At 40.7% G+C, this 20,493-nt stretch overlaps 1 protein-coding gene across 6 annotated transcripts in view; it reads left to right on the top strand.

Moving 5' to 3' along the window:
- The window catches only part of ILVBL (ilvB acetolactate synthase like), a 299,349-nt gene that overhangs the window by 48,585 nt on the left and 230,271 nt on the right, over positions 1-20,493 (top strand). Inside the window, exon 1 of one of the 6 annotated variants that reach the window (XM_070741652.1) lies at positions 16,177-16,195. The exons of the other annotated variants lie outside the window; for them this stretch is intronic. The gene's annotated coding sequence lies outside the window, so the exon portion shown is untranslated. Of the gene's footprint in view, positions 1-16,176; positions 16,196-20,493 lie in introns of those variants that run through there. 6 annotated transcript variants of the gene reach the window in all.

The following is a 20,493-nucleotide window of genomic DNA, read 5'->3' as shown; positions in this document are numbered from 1 at the left end:
TGATTTCCACTGTGTCCGGGTCGTACCCTTGCAGGTCTAGGTCTCTCCGGATAATAGCCAGGTGGTGAGGTGGAACCACTCCGGATCCGGATGGAAGGAGGCCCCCTGCCGCAACATATCCTCCGAAACGGGGAGTTGCCAGGGGTCCTGGACGGACAGCTGTTGGAGGTCCGCGAACCAGGGCCTGCGAGGCCAGTGAGGGGCGATCAGAATTACTCGAGCCCTCTCCAGGATGATCTTGTGGACCACGTCTGGCAGAATTGGAATTGGAGGGAAGGCATACAGTAGACCTGGAGGCCAAGGACTCCTGAGAGCATTGATTGCCTCTGCTCCCGGGGATGGAAACCTGGAGATGAAACGAGGGAGCTGGGCGTTGGCTTTGGTCGCAAACAGATCCAGCACTGGATGGCCGAACCTGAGGCAGATTTGGTGGAACAGTGCTTGATGGAGATTCCACTCTCCTGGATCTATGGTTGCTTGCGAGAGCCAGTCCGCTTGGACGTTGAGGCTCCCCGAGATGTGATCGGCTAGGAGCGACTGGAGATGTTTCTCCGCCCAAAGGCCTAACTTTAGGGCCTCCCTCATGAGGGCCTTGGATCTTGTGCCTCCCTGTCTGCAAATGTGGCTTTTGGTGGCTATGTTGTCGGTAAGAATCAGAACATTCTGGTTGGAGATGTGAGGTTTGAATTGCTTTAAAGCTAGAGACACGGCTCTTAATTCTAGCCAATTGATGGGCCTGGAAGCCTCCTCCGGTGACCACGTGCCCTGGGCTAGTAGACCCTGGGCATGGGCTCCCCAGCCCGAGAGGCTGGAATCTGTGGTGACAACAAACTGATCTGGGCACCGGAAGGGAGATCCCTTGTCTAGGGCTGGAGAAGTCCACCACTTGAGGGATCTGCGAACTGTCGGTGGAATGGCGATGCGACGAGTCGAGTTGCTGTGGCCCGATCTCTGGAATGGTAACAGAAGCCACTGTAGTTCCCTGGCATGAAGGCGGGCCCAGGGGACAATGCCAATACATGACACCATCTTTCCCAGTAGGGAGGATAGGGTGACGATGGAGGCAGATTGCTGGGATAGGATGCGAGCGATGAGATCCAACATGCTGTGTTTTCTCTCAAGAGAGAGGAAAACCTGGGATATCTCAGAATTAATGACAGTTCCCAGATGTAGAATGGAAGTGGATGGCTTAAGGTGGCTCTTCTTGAAATTTATAGAGAAACCATGGTTCTGTAGAACCGACATGGTGGAGGAGAGATCTGCAGCCACTCCATTTTTTGAATTCCCATGAATTAAAATGTCATCTAAATAACATAAAATATGAATGGGCGTGGCCCGGATATGAGCCGCCAGGGATCCCAAGAGCTTAGTGAAGACTCTGGGAGCTGAGGAGAGCCCAAATGGCATAGCCCTATACTGAAAATGCCTGCCTTGAAAAGCAAAACGCAGAAATTTTCTATGGCCTTTGGCAATGGGGATATGGAGGTAGGCTTCCGTAAGGTCCAGGGAGACCATAAAATCCCCCGGATGCAGGGCGGCTAAGATGGAGGATAAGGAATGCATTTTGAATTTCCTATATTTTATGAACTGGTTCAATTTTTTTAGATCTAAAATGGCTCTCCAACCTCCAGAGGTGTTAGGGACCATGAAGAGGATGGAGTAGAAGCCCAAGCCTCTCTGGAGAGAGGGGACCGGCTGGATAGCTTTAATAGCTAACAAATGAGAAATAGCCTCCTCCATTCGGATACGAGATGTAGAGGAGCTGGGAGAAGGACAAGAAATAAAACGGTTAGGGGGAGGAGAAATGAACTCTAAACAGAGACCCCTTTCCACAGTATCAATGACCCAGGGGTCCTTACAAGAATGGTGCCAGGCGGAGGAGAAACAGGCCAGGCGACCGCCTATGGGAAAAGAGGGAGACTCACCATCTGGATTTTTTGGAGGCTCTGGTAGAGGAGGATCCCCTCTGGTAGCGGGAACCTCTGCCCCTGGAGTTTCTAGATTGGGATCGAAATCGAGGGGAATACTGACCTGGATTCCTTTGAAAGGCGAAACCTTGATCCTGTTGACGACCTGTGCGCCGAAAGGACTGTGATTTAGAGGCCTTCTTGGCGGTAGGTCCTAAGACCTTTTTCTTGTCCGTGGTCTCTGTGAGGAGAGGGTCCAGAAGGTCTCCGAAGAGGAGATTGCGTTTCAGAGGACCCATGGCTAACTGCCACTTCTGCCTTACTCCCGCCTGCCAAGGGCGGAGCCATAGAAGTCTTCTGGCCGTTGTGGAGGCCGCTACTGACCTGGCTGCAAATCTGGAAGATTGGAGAGTAGCATCCGCTACATATTGGTCAGCTTCGAAGATTTTGTTGAAATCTTGTTGGCCTCGTAGATCATCTGGAGGTAGATGTTGTTGAAGCTGACGAAGCCACAAGAGCATAGCTCTGGAAAAAAAGGATGCTGCTGCAGCACTTTTAATGGCCCATGAGTCAGCGAAGAAACCTCTTTTGAGCATTTGCTCAAGACGCTTGTCTTCTGGACGGAGGACCTCCTCTGCTTCGCCAGGCATGGCAGCAGCCGAGTGAAGAGTCTTCACCGGATCATCTGGCCTGGGACAGGCTAGGAGTTCCTCATAGGAGGGAGAGAGCTTGTAAAGCTTCTTGTCCTTGGAAGTGGGAGTGAAGCCAGAGGTTGGGTGGTCCCACTGTTTGAGCAAGGCGTCCTTAAACAATTTGGGCATAGGAATTACCTCATTGTCTTCCTGTTCTTTCATGAAATAAGGAAGATTTTCTTCCGGAGGGTCTGTGGAAGGAGTAGCCTGCTTTTCTTGCGTGGCTAGCCCCGTGGATACTCTTGCCTTAAGAAGGAGAGATTTGAAGAGTTGAGGTGGAAAGATGGCAGCTGGGGCTGGAATCTTAATTTGAGGGTCCTCATCTTCCGACAGACGCTGAAAGGGGTCATCATCCTCTTCTACATCCACATCCTCATTCTCTTCCTGAGAGGAATCAGAGTCCTCCATGACTGGGGCCCTGTAGGAAGGAGAAGAACTCACGGGACGGGAGGAACATGGAGGGGGATGAGACAAGGAAGGAAGGAACATTGATGGCCGAGAGTTTAGCATCAATGGTTTTAGTCAAAACAGACAAGATAGACTGAAACTCCGGAGGCAAGGAAGAAATATCAGCTGGAAAAATAGGAGGATCCCTGAAGGCCTGAGAGGGTTCTGGCTTGGAGGAATCCTCAGTAATATCTGGCTCCTCTGGACCTAAGCCCCATAGGTTAGGTTGGGGTGGATTTAGGTTTGGCTCATCCAGGGATAGCACAGGAACCCCAGAGAGAGGTAGGTTAGAGGCCTCTGGGGGGGTTGGATTCATATGCACTTGGGCCTGCACCTTTAAACGTTTGGCTGATTTATCATGTATTTTTTGCAGGGCTAGGTCCCTTCTCTTCTCAGCCCTGGTGGACTTAGCCAAGGAATGGGCCCCTGAAGAAGAGGAGGAAGAGGCCTGGGGGATATTAGTAGATTCATCACCAGTAGGCCTAACCTCTCTGGGACCTTTAGTAGTGCCTTTCTTTGTAAAAGAAGCCATAGTCTGAACAAATTACAGAAGATGAGGCTTGAGCCAAGAAAATTAGGGGGGAGAAGAATTTAATGAGCTTCCCAAGAGGAGAGGTGACCCTGCTCCTAGGCCCAGGAGCGACTGCGACTTAGGAACAATCCGGACAGTACCAAGAGTTCGTGTCCCTAAATGCAGCGTGGCAGGCCTCACTAAACTTAACTTAAGTAAACCAAGGCACACTGGCTGGAGGCCACTTCCGTGGAGAATAGACCTGAGGGACTCACAGCTACTCCAGGGTCAAGCGGCGGACTGGAAGCACTGATGGCTGACCAAGAAGGGCAAAACCGAAAGTGCGAAGTTACTGGGCGCGAGGGCCTTCGTGCCAAAAAACCCGCTCCGTTTAATTTGCAATCGGAGGGAACTAAGTCCGGGAGACAATCAAGTCCCACACCGCAGGAGGTAAATAGCCCTTTAATCCTTATATAAACAGTGGCTTGCCCCGGCAGGACCTCCAGGCCGAGAGGAATAAAGTTAAATTCCAGGCAGCGACAGCACGGAGGGAAAAACAAAACCGCGAATGGCTGTGCTGCTCACTTCTCCCCCAAACTCGAAGCCCGGTAGGGCTGAGTAGAATCCACTGCCGGCAAGCTTTAATAATAGAATAATCTTACTGTTTTTAGAAGAGAAAGATCGAAGGGAAGGTGTTTTGAGAGGAACGAGCGTTCACACGACCGCAGGATAGCGGGACTGAGCGAATTCTGGGGAAGGGGCGGATCCAGCAGGCTTTTTAAATACTAGGCTCAGTCCCATCGGATTGGACAGGAGCAACCCACGTGACTGCTGGACCCACTCCTTCAGTACGGAGAAAAAGGAAAAAGAAAAGAAATATATCCAGCAATTGGACGAAATGGGAGAGAAACAAGTTGAAATAGAGGGGGGGGGGAAAGATAATTAAAAATTTTTTTCAAGGTCTATACAAAAAAGACGAGATAGGAGAAGAAGATATAGAACTATATTTAAACAAGTCTGAACTACCACAGGTGTCTGAAATTAATATATATAGAATGGAAAAAGATATTTCAATGATAGAGCTTGCGAGAGCAATTAAAAAACAAAATAGTAACAAAACACCTGGAACAGATGGGATCCCAGCGGAACTATACAAACAAATGCAAGAACCCACAAAAAAACTGATGTTAGTAATGTTAAATGAGGTGTTAAATAAAGGGAAAATCCCTCAATCATGGAAGGACAGCTTAATTACTCTAATACCTAAAGACATAAATCAAAGACATTTGATAAAACAATACACACCAATAGCACTATTGAATTTGGATTATAAAATTTTCGCAATGATTTTAGCAGAAAGATTCAAAATAATTATAAATAAAATAATACACCCAGACCAAAACGGCTTCCTACCAAATAGAAATATTAAAGATAATCTAAGAAATATAATAAATATATTAGAATACTATGAGACAAATCCTGGGTAAACCATGGCTTTGATATTTTTCGATGCAGAAAAAGCATTCGATAATTTAAATTGGATTTTTTAAATAAATCAATTAGTAAAGATGAAATTTAAAGAAAAATTTATTAGGACTATCCAAGCAATATACACCCAACAAACAGCCAAAGTGATTATTAACGGCGAATTAACAGACAATATAAATATAGAAAAACGTGTACGACAAGGATGTCCTCTATCTCCATTGATATTTATACTGGCTATAGAGATTTTACTAATACAGATTCGAACTAATAAGGATATTAAAGGACTGAAAATAAAAGATCAAGAATATAAGATTCAGGCATTTGCCGATGACCTAGTTTTTAACATAGAAGATCCCATTGAATGTGGCAGGAAATTATTAGATGAAATTATTAAATTTGGGAAAGTAGTGGGATTAAAAATTAATAAACAAAAGACTATAATAACAAAAAATTTAATAAACAAAGAAAAGAAAATATTAGAAAACAAATTAGAACTACAACTTGTAAAAAAAGTTAAATACTTGGGTATAAATCTGTCCTCAAAGGCAATTACAATCAAGGAAGATAACTATACAGTACTGATCAAAGAGATTAGTAAAAAATTAGAAAAATGGAACAAACTACAGATCTCTCTTATGGGAAGAATCTCTGTAATTAAAATGACTATTCTCCCTAAAATACTAGATTTATTTAGAACATTTCCAGTTACCTTAAAAAAAAACCTTCTTTCAAAAGCTTAATAAAATTATAACAAAATTTATTTGGGCAGGAAAAAAATCAAGGATCAAAATACAGTATCTACAGGATAATAAAATCAGGGAGGTTTTGGGTTACCGGACTTTGAGCTATATTATACAGCATCAATTATGGACTGGCTAAAAGATGATCAAATTAGAGAATAAACGATTACTATTTCTAGAAGGCCATGACCTGATGGTAGGGTGGCACGCCTTTCTATGGGACAGGAAAGATAGAACTCATAAATACTTTAGACAACACATTATTAGAAATTCGATCCTCGAAGTATGGACCAAGATTAAAAGATCACACTATTCACAAACCCCACAATGGTTCTCCAGTATGGAGGCCATAATGCATCCCAATACAAAAGATTTAAATAAAATGGTTAATTATTATAAATTACTAGATGGAAGAGGTGAACTGAAAACAAGGGAGCAATTAGAAAAAAATGGAATAAGAATAGACTTGTGGCCATACAATATAATAAAATCGAGATATCAAGAGGATAAAAAAACAAATGGGATACAAAAAGGAGAAATAGAACTTGACAAAATAATATTAGGTCCAGACCAGAAAATGATTTCAAAATTCTATAAGTACCTATTAAACTATAAAATGGAAGATTATATAGTCAAAAACAATATTCATAGTTGGGGTAGGAATTTTGGATATAGTGTAAGCCTAGACAAATGGGATACGATATGGTCCAGAAACTTCAAATTAACGAAATCAACAGCATATAGGGAAATTTTGTATAAAATGTATTACAGATGGCACCTCCCTCCAGCAAGACTGGCACAAATGTACAAAGGGATAAATCCAGAACGTTGGAGGTGCAAAGAACATATGGGGACCTATTACCACATCTGGTGGACCTGCCCAAAAAAAAAGAAACTTTGGATTAAAATACAAGATTGGCTGACAGATATACAGTGATCCCCCGTTTATTGTGTCCCCAACCATTGCGAACAGGGTACTTCGCTATTTTTCAACCCGGAAGTCAAAATACCATCTACGCATGCGTGCCCATGGGCACGCATGCGTAGATGGCAACCGGGAGATCAGCTGCTGGGCGGCTTCCCTGAGTCTTCCCCCTCTTGCTGGCGTCAGCGAGGAGTTTCCCCACCGCCCACGCAAACTCCTCGCTGCCGCCCGCCCTTCGGCCGCCCACGCCGTTCATTCTCGCCGCTTTCGAGCTGAGTCCGGGAGCGAATTCGCTCCCGGACTCAGCTCGAAAGCGGCGAGAACGAACGGCGTGGACAAGCCGTTCCTTGCCGCTTGCTATCGGCGCTTTCGAGCTGAGTCCGGGAGCGAATTCGCTCCCGGACTCAGCTCAAAAGCGCCGATAGCAAGCGGCAAGGAACGGCTTGTCCACGCCGTTCGTTCTCGCCGCTTTCGAGCTGAGTCCGGGAGCGAATTCGCTCCCGGACTCAGCTCGAAAGCGGCGAGAATGAACGGCGTGGACAAGCCGTTCCTTGCCGCTTGCTATCGGCGCTTTCGAGCTGAGTCTGGGAGCGAATTCGCTCCCGGACTCAGCTCGAAAGCGGCGAGAATGAACGGCGTGGACAAGCCGTTCCTTGCCGCTTGCTATCGGCGCTTTTGAGCTGAGTCCGGGAGCGAATTCGCTCCCGGACTCAGCTCGAAAGCGCCGAGAGCCAGCGCCCCCCGGACCCCCAACCCGGGTTTGGGGGGCTGCTAGGAAGCCCTCCATGCCGGCGGCAAACAGCCGCGCCGCCCCCAATCTTCGGCTCCTCGCTAGCGCTGTGGGAGTAAAAACACCATCTGCACATGCGCAGATGGTGTTTTTACTTCCGCAGCGCTACTTCGCGAAAACCCGCTCGTTGCGGGGGGTCCTGGAACGGAACCCTTGCAACGAGCGGGGGATCACTGTACTCCAAATCAAAATAAACAGAAGACTGGAAGCGTTCCTGCTAGGAGTAATAAATCAAAAATTAGACAAAAATAAATATTATCTGCTGATACACATACTGACTGCAACTAGAATGGCAATAGCCCAATGCTGGAAAAAACCTAACCCTCCGGAAGACTCATTAATACTAAAGAAAATTCTTGACTGTGCAGAACTAGATGTCTTAACATTAAAATTAAAAAACAAAGAAGACTCTGACTATTATAAAACATGGAACATATTTTATGATTGGTTTAAGAGGAGAAATAGAAGTTCAAATTGAATTACGATAATAATGATGCTTTAAGATACATATTTATGGACAGAAAGATGAAATATGATGTAAAGACAACATTTTTTTGTGAAAACAAATCTTTATGTAACTAAATTAATTAATAAAAAAGGGTACAGAAGGCGGTTTAAAAAAATAATAATAATAATAATAATAATAATAATAGATATTGATAACCAAAAAGAACAACAGTGAATGCCGATGACTTCTATTCACCAGAAAATAATTTGATATGCAATAAGACTGAAACTCTCCTTCTCTCAAGAGGAAATTGATGTTTTTATGTTATTTGTAACTTTGTAATTGTCCAGGTGTTTTTTGGTTGGCTTAGAAGTGTATGTATGTTTTTCTATTTCTTTTTTGTGTATTGCAAATATTGCAAATATGTCTTTTTTTTTTTGTAAATATTTTTTATTGATTTTTAACAATTTTTATATCACACAACATAAAACAGTGCGTAGTGAATTGTGCCCACCACCCCGACACACACACATTCCCCACCACCAAATTGGGGGTGTTTCTTGTATAGTCCACTTAACCCAAGAGCAATATATCTGTTTACATATTATACAGTGATTCCAATTTATTTCTTGTAGCTTGGTCTCAGATTCTGCTCGTCATATATCGTCTTACCTTGTCCCACCGTCCCATTATCCAAATTTATCCTTTTTTCCATAATTTCAAATTGAATATGGTCCACCATGTACCTATACCAATTTTGCATTGTCCATTTTGTCGCATCCTTCCAACCCAAAACTATTACTGCCTGAGCGCTTTCTATTGCTGCTTTTTTTATTTCTCTAAATTCTCCCATCGCATTACTTTTTACTAGTACTGCCATTTCCTTAGTGATTGTCCATTGTATATTTAGCATTCTATTGATATCCTCTTTCACTTTTTGCCAAAATTCCTGCACTATCGGGCATTCCCAAAACATATGCATAAACACTCCTTTGTCTTGACACCCATGCCAACAATTCCCCCTGACATTCTGCTGAAAATGTGCGAATTGAACGGGAGTAAAATACCACTTATGTAATATTTTCCTTCTCATTTCCCTGATTCTTGTATTTTTAATTTTCCTTATATCTTCTACTATATTTTCCATTTCTTGTACCTCTACTGGTATCTCATTTTGCCACCATTTAGTCAATCCATCAATCGTATCCCCTTCTGACTGTACTAGCAATTTGTATATATTAGTTGCTTGCGCCTTTATCCCCTCACTTTTTTCTCTTATTATTTTCTCTAACCCTTTCTCCTCCCTCCATAATACTTCTTTATTCTCCCTCTCATTAAGATATTTACATATTGCATTTATTTGTAGCCACCTTCCCTTACCTAACCACCATTCTATACGATTTCTACTTGGCCTGCCATCCTTCTCATATAACTGTTCTATCTTAGTTATCCCTCTTCCCTTCAACTCTCCTATAACCCTATTTAAGTTAGTTTCATTTTCTCTATTTATTACATAAAGCGATGACAGTTTAAATTTATATAATCATATTTTCCCCTGCCATTTTTTCCAAATTTCCATAGTCCCTTTCATTGGGCCTATTAATTTACCTAAGTCACTCCTATTCCACTTTCTAAAAATTAATTCTCTATTCTTCATCCCGTTTATCTGTTTTTCCAATTTCACCCATTTATTTTCACCTAATTGCAACTCCATTAACCTTTCCATTTGAAAAGCTTCCCTATACAGCTCCAAACATGGAACTCCCCATCCCCCCTCTTTTTCATTCGCAATTAACCACTTTTTTCTTATTCTTGGTCTCTTGTCTTCTTCAATCCAATAATTTAGTTTTTTGTCCCACTCTTTAACCTTACATACCGATAGCCCCCCGACAGCACCTGAAATAGGTACATCATCTTGGGAGCTATCATCATTTTTAAAGCTCTTATTTTAGAGAGTCTCCTTAGCTTTTTATCTTTCCAGCTCCTCATCTGTTTCAACATTTTCCTCCATATTAATCTATTTTTTTTAAAATATTTTTTAATTGATTTTTAACAATTTAAAATCACACAACATAAAACAGTGCGTAGTGAAATGTGAATTGTGCCCACCACCCCGACATACACACATTCCCCACCACCAAATTGGGGGTATTTCTTTTATAATCCACTTAACCCAAGAGCAATATCTCTGTCTCCATATTATAGAGTGATTCTAGTTTATTTCTTGTAGCTTGGTCTCGGATTCTGCTCGTCATATATCGTCTTACCTTGTCCCACCGTCCCATCAGCCATCCCAAATCAGTTTCATTATCCAAATTTATCCTTTTTTCCATAATTTCAAATTGAATATGATCCACCATGTACCTATACCAATTTTGCATTGTCCATTTTGTCGCATCCTTCCAACCCAAAACTATTACTGCCTGAGCACTTTCTATTGCTGCTTTTTTTATTTCTCTAAATTCTCCCATCGCATTGCTTTTTACTAGTACTGCCATTTCCTTAGTGATTGTCCATTGTATATTTAACATTCCATTGATATCCTCTTTCACTTTTTGCCAAAATTCCTGCACTATCGGGCATTCCCAAAACATATGCATAAACACTCCTTTATCTTGACAACCATGCCAACAATTCCCCCTGACATTCTGCTGAAAATGTGCAAATTGAACGGGAGTAAAATACCACTTATGTAATATTTTCCTTCTCATTTCCCTAATTCTTGTATTTTTAATTTTCCTTATATCTTCTACTATATTTTCCATTTCTTGTACCTCTACTAACATCTCATTTTGCCACCATTTAGTCAATCCATCAATCGTGTCCCCATCTGACTGCACTAGCAGTTTGTATATATTAGTTGCTTGCGCCTTTATCCCCTCACTTTTTTCTCTTATTATTTTCTCTAACCCTGTCTCCTCCCGCCATAATACTTCTTTATTCTCCCTTTCATTTAGATATTTACATATTGCATTTATTTGTAGCCACCTTCCCTTACCTAACCACCATTCTATACGATTTCTACTTGGCCTGCCATCCTTCTCGTATAACTGTTCTATCTTAGTTATCCCTCTTCCCTTCAACTCTCCTATAACCCTATTTAAGTTAATTTCGTTTTCTCTATTTATTACATAAAGCGATGACAGTTTAAATTTATATAATCCTATTTTCCCTTGCCATTTTTTCCAAATTTCCATAGTCCCTTTCATTGGGCCTATTAATTTACCTATATCTCTCCTATTCCACTTCCTAAAAATTAATTCTCTATTCTTCATCCCGTTTATCTGTTTTTCCAATTTCGCCCATTTATTTTCACTTAATTGCAACTCCATTAACCTTTCCATTTGAAAAGCTTCCCTATACAGCTCCAAACATGGAACTCCCCATCCCCCCTCTTTTTCATTCGCAATTAACCACTTTTTTCTTATTCTTGGTCTCTTATCTTCTTCAATCCAATAATTTAATTTTTTGTCCCACTCTTTAACCTTACATACCGATAACCGCCCCGACAGCACCTGAAATAGGTACATCATCTTGGGAGCTATCATCATTTTTAAAGCTCTTATTTTAGAGAGTCTCCTTAGCTTTTTATCTTTCCAGCTCCTCATCTGTTTCAACATTTTCCTCCATGTTATTCTATAATTAATCTCTTCCATTTTCACTGGGTTTTTTAATAACCAAATTCCCAAATATTTTATTTTTTAAGTCCTAATTTCAACCCTGATTCTTTCCTAATTTCTATCTGTTCTCTCGGATCTATATTTAAACACATAATCTCTGATTTTTCCATATTAACCGACAGTCCTGATTCCTGCTTTAACTCTTGTAAAATATTTATTATACCTTTAATCATCTCCATCGGGGTCTGGGTCAATATAATTGCATCATTTGCAAATAAATTTATTTTCATTTCTAATTCCCCTATTCTATATCCTGCCCAAGTGTTATCTTGTCTTATCTTATTAGCTAAGATCTCTATTGCTATTACGAATAATTTTGGAGACAGAGGGCATCCCTGCTTGGTGCCGTTTAATATTTTAATACTCTGCGTTCTTTGTCCATTCACTCTTATATATGCTTCATTTCCTTTATAAATCTCTTTTATAGTTTCACAAAAAATTTTCCCCATATTTAATTTGTTACATAATTTATATAAGTAACTATGGTTAACTTTATCGAACGCTTTATAAACATCTAATTTCAAAATTCCCAATTTCCTTTTAGTAGCGGTAGCATGGTGCATCACATTCATTACATTTCTGATTGGTTCACTTATTTTCCTTCCCTTCACGAATCCATATTGATCCTCTTCAATTATTTTTGGTAAAATATTTTCTAATCTATTTGCCAGTATTTTCATAAATATTTTATAATCCTGATTTGCCAAACTGATCGGACGGTAAGACCCAGGCTCTCTTAAATCTCGACCCATCTTCGGAATGGTAACAATTTCTGAAAGCTTCCATGTCTGTGGGATATCACGATTTGACAATATATTATTAAACAATTTCCCCAAATGCGGCAGCAAAACATTCACATAAGTTTTATAGAATTCCCCTGTAAACCCATCTGGGCCCGGTGCTTTGGCTTGTTTTAACCCTTTAATTACTCTAGCAATTTCATCTTGTGTAATTTCTGCATTCAAAATTTGTTTATCTTCTTCACTTACTATTTTCCCAACCTTGAGGACTCCTCTTTATACAAATCTTCATAATATTTCCTCATTATCTCCTCTAACTGGTCATTACCATATCTAACCACTCCACTGGTGTCCCTCATTGCTAAAATACATGATTTTTCTTTCCTCTTCTTCAGATATCTCGCCATTTGCTGCATTGATCTTGTCCCCCAGCTCTGTATTTTTTGTCGCATCATCATTCTCATCTTGTTCCATTTGATCTCATCATACACCATCAATTGTTTCTTTTTCAATTTCAATAAACTATTCCAATCTCTACTTTTCATTATTCTTAACTGCTCTTGTATCAAATCTATTTCCCTTATCTTCCTTTCCCTCTCTCTACCCCACCTCTTCCTAATATCTGCTTCCATACATATACATTGTCCCCTCATGAAGGCCTTACATACATCCCATACAATTGATTTTTTAATACCACCCACATCATTAATTCTAAAATATTCTGATAACTCTGTTTGCAATTTCTCTTTATCTTGTTCCCTAGCAGTTACAACTGCATTATATCTCCAAATTTTTTGATTTCGTTCCTGACCTATTTCCAATTCTGCCAATAGTGCGGCATGATCTGATATCCATATACTTTTAATGTCTACTTTTTTAACTTGTATATTACCTCCCCTATTCATTAATATGTAGTCTATGCAGCTAAATGTGTGATATCTTGCTGAATAATATGTAGCTCTGTTTAAAATATCTGCATGTAGATCCACCATATTAAGTCTATTTAAATGTAACATCCTGCTATTTGCAGTCCCATTTGTTAATTGCATATTAAAATCTCCTGCCAAAAAAGTTGAGCCCTCCTTAAAATTGTCTAACTTCTTCTTAGTATTTATTATAAATTGTTTTGTTTTCCCATTTGGGGCATAAATTGCTGCTAATGTCAACTTCTTTTGATTTATTTTCCCTTTAACAAATATCCACCTTCCTTCTCTGTCTTTCTGAATTCCGACCTCTTCAAAATTAACCCTCTGATGAATCAGAATCGCTGTGCCTCGACTATTTTGTGTTCCACTTGACTCAAACACCCATTTCCAATTTCTATCATTAATCAAGTTATCCCTTCCTCCCCGTCTTTTATGTGTTTCTGTCAAAATCATAATATCCACCTTATATTGCTTAGCCATCCTTAATATCCTAAAACGTTTCAAATCCGATCCCAAACCATTCACATTTAAAACCATTATCTTACACTCCGTAATAATATACCAAAAACACCCTTTTCCCCTCTTGTTTTGCCCTTGGTTTATATTTTTCCCTTTTCTTTACCCCTATTACCCCCCCCCCAACGTGCCTCCCCCTGTGCTCCCCCCACTGAGAGGGGAGAAGACAAGAAAAAACCTTGCCCATACCTGAGGCACATTATCTGGATTGCGTTCTCACTCAACTAGCTCCTCTTTCAACCCTTTTTAATTATAATAAAGAGAAATCTTTCCTCCCCTTTCTCCTTTAAATAATTCCTTCTTTAATTTTAAATTCTTTAACCACCTTTTTCTCCCCCTTAGACTTCCCCCACCGAATGACAAATATACAGGAATCCCAAGGCATCTCCAAGAATAATAATAATAATAATAATAATAATAATAATAATAATAATAATAATAATAATAGTAATAATTTTTTTTCTTTTTTTCTTTCTTTTTTTTCACAACAAGACAAGGAGACCAAACACCATCACTTTCTGGCTCTCTTCTCACGCAGAGCCCATGTTTTTCTCTGCTCCTTTCTGATGGCCTCCACCTGCCCGGTTAACTCCTTCAGCTGCTCTTCCCTTCATCTTTCCTCCTCGTCTGGGGTACTCCGACTGTCAAAAGCCTCTTCTCCTTCATGTGCTAGTGCTCCAGTTTCCTCAAACCTAATCCCCAGTTGATCCAATAAAGCCTTTCCCTCCTCTAATGAACGTGCTCTGTACATTTTATTTTCATGGAACACCAAGATAGCCACTGGGTAGCCCCAGCTAAATCTGGTTCCACTTTGATATAACCAGCTTGCAATTGGTTTCAAAACAGCTCTCGCTCTCAGAGTTTCCCAGGAAAGATCCCTCAGAACCCTTATCTCATTTCCGTCTTATTTAAGGCTCGTAGAAGTCTTCAAAGATTTATAAATCATCTCTGCTTTTTTTTCACTGAGGAAAGCCACAATTATGTCTCTCTGCCTCCCGTCTCTTCTTGGTGCCGCCCAGTGAACTCGCAATAAATCTTCCAAGCTGACTTGTACGCCTCTCTGTTTATTTAACCAAGCGCAGACTGCTTCTGTTAACTTTGAATCAGAGGCAGAATCCATTCTGAACCCACGCAGACGCAAATTCCTTCTTCTCTGACGGTCCTCCAGATTAGCAATTCTGTCATTCATTTGTTTTATTATTCCATCGTGATCCTTCACTTGTTTTTCAACTTTCTGTATCTTTCCAGCAGAGGATTCCTCCTCCTTTTTAATTTACTTTACTTCTGAAGCCAGCTGACCCATTGTAGTTTCTACTTTAATAAATCTCTGCTCAAATCCAGAACAAATGTCCAGCAATTTATCCAGGTTTTTTTCAATGTTCGCGAAGCTGGAAGCGTCTTCTTTTTCCCCTCCCTCTGCCATTTTAAGATTTATTGTACTCACTTATCACTTCCTTGTAACAGCGAAAGCACCTCCATCTTTGCTTGAAATCGTAAATCTTCAAATTCTCTTTCATGCCCGTAGATTCCTGTACCTCCTATTTTTTTCCTAAGAAGGATTTATAATATTTTAAAGGGAGAGAAAACCCTTTACATTATATATTAATTCGGAGCCAGAGGTGAAATGCCTAGAAACCAATTCGGCACATGCGCAATCCCAAATATTGCAAATATGTCAATGTATATATTTTCTTGATTATGCTTTTTAAAATAAATTAATAATTTTTTTTTGATATATAGTAATTATGGAATAATTGGAGTAAGAAAATACAGTGAAAAATACAAATAAATCAGGGAAGACGATTACACTGGGTTTACAGTGAAAAAATATAAATAGATTAGGGAATATATACTGGGTATACATAGAAAAAAACAAATGGAGTAGGGAAGATGACACTGAAGTATAAATAGAGTAGGGCATGATAATTATATTGGTTTAGCAGTGAAAGCACAATTAGAATAGGCTAACATAATGAAACATTGTGAGAAATACATAAAATGATAGATGAGTTGGGAATATATTATTAAAGGTTTTTAGATAAAAGAAATGTATACTGATTAGGCGGATTTATAATTGAATACTATATTTCCACTAAGAACTGAATAAGGATTTTATTACTTAGATTTGTATGCCGCCCCTCTCCGAAGACCATTAAACCAATGGTGGATTACGCATGCGTCAAATAGATTACGCTTGCATCACAGACAGCTCTAGACACACCTACGGGGAGCTCCGATATGAGAAATTGGAAAAAGTGGAAAAACTCTCCTAAAACATCATAAATTTATCTTGACGATAAGCAGAGTTGCATAGCAATTATAGAAGTTCAAAGAAAATTTAAGATTTGCAGCTCCAGGGGAAGACAGATCTATCGTTATCACAGAGTGAGTACATAAATCTTAACAAAGAGAAAATGGTTGAAGGGGCAGATACTAGCTTCAGAAATATTGAAACGAAACTAGATAAATTACTTCAGATTGTGGGTTCTTTTGAACAAAGATTCCAACGAATCAAGGGGGTACTTGAAAATCTTTCCCAAGATGTTAAAATAGTTAAAAAGGGAGCAGAAGAGTCAGCTGAAAAAATTCAGAAATTAGAACAAGTTAAAAGCCAAGCCGAGGATTGAAAGCAATATAATTGTAGGCTTATTAATCTCGAGGATCGTCAAAGAAGAAGAAATTTACGTCTGTGTGGTTTTAGACAAGATTTTGCTCCAGGCTTGAAATTAGCTGAAGCACTTTTTGGTTGGATGAAAGCGAATGGCGTTCAAATTCTTTATGATGACATAGAACACGTTCATTGGGGAGTTCCACGTAGAAACCGGGAGATGCAAAGACACATTGTTATGGCTTTGACCAGTGAGAAGAAAGCTGAAATGATCTACAAATATTTGAAAAGTTGTGCCAGCCTTAATCAAGATGGAAACGAGATAAGAGTCCTTAGAGATCTCTCCAGGGAAACTTTGAAAGTGAGAGCTGCTTTATGCCCAATCTCAAGCCATTTATATCAAAGTCGAATAAAGTTTACCTGGACTTTCCCCACTGTTATTTTGGCGTTCCAAGAAAATAAGATGTTCAAAGCACGATCATTGGAGGAGGGGAAGGCCCTATTGAACCAACTTGGAATTGAGTTTGGAGAAAGCAGAGCAGATGGAGAGCCAAAAGGAGCAAGAGGAGGAGAAAGCGGAGTAGTTGGAGAAGATTACTCCAGCAGTTGTGGTACCCCAGATGAGGAGGAAAAGCAAAGAGAGGAGCAGTTGAAGGAGTTGCAGGTGGAGACCATTAGAAAGGAGCAGAAGAGAAAACCAAGAGCCCAGCACGAGAGGAAAGCAAAGAAATGAAGAGTTGAAACTGACCCCGCTGACCCCTTTTGGAGATGTTTCTGGAAAGTATTGTTAATTTTTATTCTCTTTGGAGGGGAGATGGGAAAAAAGTAAAAGAAGGCATCATCCAATGGTTAATTAAAGGAGGGTGGGAGGGGGTTTCTTTTTCCAAATATATTAAAAAGTGGTTGCAAGTGGAGCTCAGCAATGTAGGAACGTAATCAGTAGAAGTGCCTCATGGTTGGACAAGGGTTTTTCTTGTCCTCCCCTTCTTGGTGTGGGTGGAGCACAGGGGAGGCACTTTGCAGGGGTGATTGGGGTGAGGAAGGAGAAAATAAGTAAACAAGAGCAAAACAAGAAGGGAAAAGGTTTATTTTTGTATATTATGGGTGAGTGTATTATAATGGTTTTAAATGTGAATGGTTTGGGATCGAATTTGAAATGTTATAGGTTATTGAGGATGGTTAAGCAAAATAAGGTGGATATTATAATTTTGACAGAAACACATAAAAGACGGGGAGGAAGGGATAAATTGGTTAATGATAGAAATTGGAAATGGGTATATGAATCTCGAGGAACACAAAATAGTAGAGGTACGGTGATACTTATTCATCAGAAGGTTATATTTGGGGAGGTTGGAGTTCAGAAAGATAGAGAAGGGAGGTGGTTGTTTGTTAAAGGGAAAATAAATCAAAAGAAATTGACATTGGCGGCAATTTATGCCCTAAATGCGAAAACTAAACAATTTATAATAAATACAAAGAGGAAGTTGGGTAACTTTATGGATGGCACAATGTTTTTGGCAGGAGATTTCAATATGCAATTAACAAATGGGATCGGAAATAGCAAGACGTTACATTTAAATAGACTTAATATGGTGGATCTCCATGCAGGTATACCAAATAGAGGTACAGTGGTTCCTCGTGATACAAACAATCCGAGATACGAACCTGGGGTTCGGAAATTTTTTGCCTCTTCTGAACTTTTTCTGTCTTATGAACCCGCTGCCACCGCCAAGAAGCCCCGCCGCCCGGCTGTTGCTTTTTGAAACTGCCGGGGGGCTTTGCGGCGTCCTCCCGAACCTGAACGCCAAACCCAAACTTTTGCCGAACTTCCGGGTTCGGTGTTTGGAAGGCCACCGAGAAGCCCCGCCGCCCGGCTGTCACCTTTTGGAACAGCCGGGGGGCTTCTCGGCGGCCTCCAGAATGCCGAACCCGGAAGTTTGGGTTTGGCGTTGGGGTTCAGGAGGACACTGAGAAGCCCCGGCACCCGGCTGTTAGCTTTTCAAAAGAGCTGCGGAGCTGTCGGGCCGGTCAGGAGGCTGGAAAGGAGGTGGGGAATCCCAATAGGGAATTCCATGGGCGGAGCTTTGACGTCACAAAGACGTCCTTCCTGGCCGGCCGAAACGTGGACTCCAGGTAGGATGTCTTTGTGACATCAAAAGTTCTGCCCATGGAATTCCCTATTGGGATTCCCCACCTCCTTTCCAGCCTCCTGACTGGCCCGACAGCTGCACAGCTCTTTTTAAAAGCTAACAGCTGGGCGGCGGGGCTTCTCAGCATCCTCCTGAACCCCAACGCCAAACCCGAACTTTTGCCAAACTTCCAGGTTTGGCATTGTGAGAACGCTGAGAAGCGCCCGGCTGTTTCAAAAGGTGACAGCCGGTCAGCGACATTTTTTTGCATTTTTTTCCTTTCACGCATTAATTCATTTTACATTGTTTCCTATGGGAAACAATGTTTCATCTTATGAACTTTTCGCCTTATGAACCTCCCCCGGGAACCAGTTAGGTTCGTAAGACGATGTATTACTGTACTTATTATTCAGCAAGATATCATACATTCAGTTGTATTGACTTGTATATTAATGAGTATACAAAAAATTAGAATATATATAGTGTTGTGGTTGGCTCTGGCCCAGCTCCTGCCCCAAGGAATGTGGAGGTGGATGCAGGGGAAACATCAACATGTCATAGGCCTGTTTTATTGCCGACAGTCGGGTAGTGCAGTTTACTCGGACGAAGGTGGGGGAGACTTGGAAGAGGGGGGCTTGGCACATAGCCCATGAAGCCAATCTCCATTATCTTCGGTCGATTGGGATGAGGAAGTGTTAGACCCACGCATGTATAGAATTATGCATCAAAGAGACCAATTGAAGAAATATTACAGGAGATAAGAGAGGCCACCTGTGTTTGGGTGGGGCTCCAGTAATTAGAGCTGCTGATATAAATAGCAGCGTGTTGGCTTGGCCGTTGTGGAAGATTATGTGATCGTTGTTTCTTCAGGACCATGCCTTGCTGTTTCCAGGCTTTGTTGATTTTTCATGAATTTGAAACCAAAGCAGAGCAAAGTGTGGTGGTCTCACTTCGTGGAAGAAGGAGGGCTGTGACGTTCCTTCACAGCTGCTAGCTAAGAACTTAAGGACTGATTAAGGGGATTGTACACACTACCAGGTTGTTTTGGGACGAGTGCTCTTTGCAATACAAAAAGGGTGCTTTGTTTCTTTTGAATCTTTGTGATAAAGAACATTGTTTTTGAACTTTCAAGTGTGTGTGTGTGTCTGAAATTTGTACCCTTAAATTTTTGGGAGACTCATACCACAGAACATATAGAATATATTAAAAAATTAGATATAAAAAGTATTTGGTTGTCAGATCATGCCCCACTATTGGCAGAGTTGGAAATAGGTCAGGAATGTAATCAAAGAATTTGGAAATATAATGCAGCCCTAACGTCTAACGAACAAGACAAAGATAAACTGCAGATAGAGTTATGTGAATGTTTTAGAATTAATTAGATTTATTCGATTTGTGTGCCGCCCCTCTCCAGAGACTCGGAGCGGCACTACAAATCAAACAATGATGTAGGCGATATTCAATGATCAATCATTTGGGATGCATGTAAGGCTTATATGAGGGGACAATGTATATATATGAAAGTAGATATCAGAAAAAAGTGGGGTAGAGAAAGGGAGAGTAAGATAAGGGAAATTAATTTGATACAAGAGCAATAGTATCCTATTGAAATTGAAAAGGAAACAATAGAAGGTGTATGATGAGATCCAATGGAATAAGATGAGAATGACAATGCAACAAAAATATTGAGCTGGGGGACAAAATCAATGCAACAAATGGGAAGATATTTGAAGAAGAAGAAAGAAAAATCATGTATATTAGCATTGCGAGATCCTAGTGGAGAGGTTAGAAATGGTAAAGAGCAGCTAGAGAAAATAATGGGAAAATATTATGAGGATTTGTAAAAAGAGGAGCAGGTAAATATAGGAGACCTTAATGTTGGGAAAATAGTAAGTGAAGAAGATAAACAAATATTGAATGCAGAAATTAGACAAGATGAAATTGCT

The sequence above is a fragment of the Erythrolamprus reginae genome, chromosome 2, assembly GCF_031021105.1.
Source record: "Erythrolamprus reginae isolate rEryReg1 chromosome 2, rEryReg1.hap1, whole genome shotgun sequence".
Lineage (NCBI taxonomy): Eukaryota > Metazoa > Chordata > Lepidosauria > Squamata > Dipsadidae > Erythrolamprus > Erythrolamprus reginae.
This window is presented reverse-complemented; position numbering and strand designations above follow the sequence as displayed.